Source organism: Salminus brasiliensis, chromosome 17 (genome assembly GCF_030463535.1).
Source record: "Salminus brasiliensis chromosome 17, fSalBra1.hap2, whole genome shotgun sequence".
Classification (NCBI taxonomy): domain Eukaryota; kingdom Metazoa; phylum Chordata; class Actinopteri; order Characiformes; family Bryconidae; genus Salminus; species Salminus brasiliensis.
In genome coordinates, this window is record NC_132894.1 from 4564414 (window position 1) to 4568837 (window position 4424).

Here is a 4424-nt window from a genome sequence, read left to right on the forward strand (position 1 = left end):
CATAAAATGATCTAATTGACTATGAAGTCTTTAAAAACATTATTTTATAATGTTAATATATATATTTTTTACTTTTTCTGTTGAGCTGGATGATGAAACCTTTCCTAACACCAGTTATATCTCTCTATTTTAGTAAACAAGCCATAAACAATAAAATCCCAAACAGTAACCTATGGCTCAGAGGTAGACGAGACAAGACAGCCATATTCCCTATTAGTGTTAGACACAGATGGAATTTGGCCTCTGCCTTTAACCCATCCATATTATTAACACACACACACACACACACTAGTGATCAAACACACATAGTTGCAGTGTTGCACCCGTGCAGGCAGCGGTGGGCCGCCATTGGTGTGGTATTCAGAGAGCAGAGTGGGTGAAGGACAACAGTGGCAGCTTGCTGAGCCTGGGTATTGGGTATAGGGGCAGTGGTGGCTCAGCGGTTAGAGCACCGGGTGATAACAGGGTTGTGGGTTTGATTCCCGGGTTTGGCAAGCTGCCACTGTTGGGTCCTTGAGCAAGGCCCTTTACCCTCTCTGCTCCCCGGGCGCTGGAGTTGGCTGCCCACCGCTCTGGGTGTGTGTGTGTACTCACTGCCCCTAGTTCACGAGTGTGTGAGTGTGTGTTCACTACCACAGATGGGTTAAATGCGGAGGACCCATTTCACTGTACAGTGACAAATACGTGCACCTTTAACTTTACCTGGGTATTGTGCTCTAACTGCTGAGCCACCACTGACCACAGGGGGCCTATAATACCTATAATACTGGATAGGTATGAAAGCGGATTGCAAGCACCGGCATTACGCAGTGTACATCTCAAACCACAGCTCTTACAGCTGATTATTTCTTACTGTAACTTGTGGACGTGACAAAGTGTAAAGCACTATTACTGATGTAGACACTCTGGGTCTGCACAAAGGAGGACAAAAGGGCCTATATTCACTCAGAAAGTCAAAATGGCTTCATATTTTCTATAAAGAATAAACTATTTTAGGGCCATTAATTTTTTCATGGTAATTAAACACATTTTCTGAGATCTGAAATCTCTCCTGAGTTCTCAGTACTGCTAAGTCATGATTATTTAACATGGGGGGGAAAGTAGCTGCCATTTATGAGCACTGGAAAGCCTACAGCGCCCCCTTGTGGTATCTACTTACACTTACATTATTTATTCTGTTCTAACCATAAAACCACTGCCAGGAAACATGAATAATAATGATTATCTGCTTCCAGTGACTTCTGTCAAAGTGTGAGATCTATATATTAGGCAACAAGTGAGCAGTCAGGTATTTTGGGGTGTTCCTGGTATGCAGAGGTCAGTACCTACCAAAATGGGTGCCCACGACTCATTAATGTGATCCATAGAGGCCTCATCTCGCAACTTACAGGACTTAAAGGACCTGCTGCTGATGTTTGTCTTGGTGCCAGATGCCATAGGACGCCTATCGGAGGTCTTGTGGAGTGCATGCCTGGACAGGTGCAGAAGGTACTAGGCTTGTATATCAGGTATTTCACACACACACACACACACACACACACACACACACACACACACACACTGCCAATTAGGTTGGGCTGCTAGAAACTGCATATGTTTCTGGATCAACCACATATTTACTATATTTATGATGAATGGGCCAATAGAAATGCTCCAAAAAGACATGAAATAAGCTCTTTTTCCATAGATTTCCATTGAATTTCCATTGACCATTTTTGGAGACATAAGATATGTAGATGTATGTGCTCGTTCTTGTGTTAAACAGCTGCATTTTCTTCCTTCCAACAGAGGTCATGTGCTTTCATTTAGTAAAGTAATGGATTTTAATGGAGTTTTTTTAGAATTATGCATTAATGGATTAATCAACCCTTTATTTGTCCGAGCTCAGCTATTCCTCTTTCAGGACTGCTGTGGGTCCCAGAGTTGCTGGAGAGGCTGTACATGGACTTGTAGCAGGAGAACCTGAAGAAGGAGCTTCAACATTAGCTTAATTGCTCTGATCAGAGAGAGCATCCAGATGAGGCTGGTTTGATGCTCTGCTTGGACAGATGATGTGGCTTTGCAGTTTTTCCCCTTATCCCCTCTTCTCATATTCTGGGGCCAGACTTTCAGTTGAGGAGCAATAATAGAATATGCTCCATGTTAGTTTTGTACCGATGAGTGCATTAAAACACCCCAGCTGAGTTTTTTTCCAGCAGGTGGTGCTGTAGCTCTGGGCCAGACTCACTGAGCCTCCCTCTTACTGGCTTTCCAGTCCTGCTCCCATCACATTTGAAAACCCTTCCACTTGCCTACCAAGCCCAAATGGAGCAGGCCAAAACCTGATCAGTTCCTTGAGCCCTTAATGCCTGAAGTATGACCCGTCATCCTTCAAGGTGCATCAAAGGCAGGCTTTAAGACCCCTCTATGACCTAGACCCAGATGTTCTGTAAGTTGCTCTGAAGAAACGATGGAATTAATGGCCATGGACATTCCTGTGGTCCCACCTGCTCGACGTCCTGCTGCAGTGCCCTGTCCTGCTGAGTGTCCGCCCAGTCTCCTGACCTACAGGCTGCCCAATCTTTTGACATGGCAACTTCTCACTTCTCTGTGACCCTGCCTAGATAACTCCTGATCCGTATAACTCCTAGGCCAGTCCCCATCACTGTCCCTGTGTCCATCCTTGTTTTATGTCCAGTCCAATCCTTGGTCAGCTCAGGCTTATTTACTGTATACAGTGATTTAAACAATGAGTTCTGTCACTGAGCAGATTTACAGATGGCCAGGTTCGAGCCCATATAATGAGCAGGTCTGAGGTGGTGGTGTTAAGGTGGTGTGAGACGAAGAAACCTTGAGAGGAACCCATTCTCCTCTGGTCAAAACCGGACCAAACAATCTCCTCCCCTGTTTTCTGCTTAGTCCCTTGACTTGACATTCCTAGCTCCGCCTTCTTGTCACACTCCTCTTCTGGTTCCACCTTGTTCCTCCTCCCTCTTGTTGTTGTTCTCAGCTGTTTCTTGTCTTGTGTTGGTCTATGTTTACACACTTGCTTAGCCTTGTTGTTGTTATCCATAGATAAACATACATATGTATACGCATGTATATCTATGGCTGAAACAGTACCTGATTGGGGATGATTCACGGTAAAGGCTGTGGCACACTATCACCCCCTAGCAGCGGAGTAAGCCATAAAAACTGTGTTGCCAGATTGGGTGACAAACTGCCCACGTTTGAATCAGTTAAATCAGAAAGGCCTTCCACTGATAGCTTCACTACCCTGTATAAAATATATATATATATATATATATATATATATATAAAATACCATCCATGATGTCATGGCCAACAACAACAACAACAATAACAACAACAATAACAACACTACACAGGTATTCAAATTAAGCTTTGCTGGTCATGTCTAAGTAGTTAAAAAAAATAAAAGTTATTAAAAAATAAATAATTTTAGTCTGTGTAAAAGATAAGAAAACATTCATGCTTATATTTTCAGGACACATCTTATCCTATTACTGGACTCCTGTAAAGCTGCTTTGTGACAATGGCAGGTGTAAAAAGTGCTATACAGGTAAATTTGTGGTCCTATTCAGTAAGAAAAGGTTTATTTACCAAATCTGTGCAAATGTTTGTATGTGAAAAACACTGCTGAGCTCATAACTAGTGCTATAGTGTGTGTTTATAGTTGTCATGATTTCTTGTGCTGTTTTATTGATTTATTGTTCATTCTGCATTCAATTTAAAGTTATAGGTTGATTAATAGTCAATATTAGGTAGACTATTTAAGAAATGTAATAATTAATACGATAATAATATACTGTAATAATATAATATAATAATACAATATAACTGTAACTTTGCATAGTATCTGTTGCTGGTTACATATCAGTACACACATTATATCTAAATCATACTACATACCACTTATATGTGTTTCTGACTGCTTTATTTGGTGCCATAATTGCTAATTTTCTATTAATCTATTATAAGATCCATCCCTAAATCCAGTCCTCCCTCGACTTTCTCTTTATCTCGAAGCCACTCATCCTAACTACCAGCATCAGTGTCAGTTACACAGCTATTATGCTGTTAATGAGGGCACACTCAGTAAATTAAGGATTTGTAGACTGATTTATTGATGCTGCCAAATCAAACAGTAATCCTCTAAAATATTAATCCATACAATAATCATATACAGTAATCCAGATTACATGTACTGACTCACTCCCCAGCACGGTTTGAATGAATCGTGATTGCGCCAATCTGGCAACTAGTATTCCTACCCTATTCAGACAAGCCCCGCCCCTTGCCTTGCGCCTACTGGCGGAACGCTTGCCCGTGTAAGAACTAGCAGCCAATCGCAGCACGGTGAGGGCGGGGTCTGCCAGAGTGCGGGTGGAGGGGAAAAAAAAAAAAACACAGGGCCGGCCGCG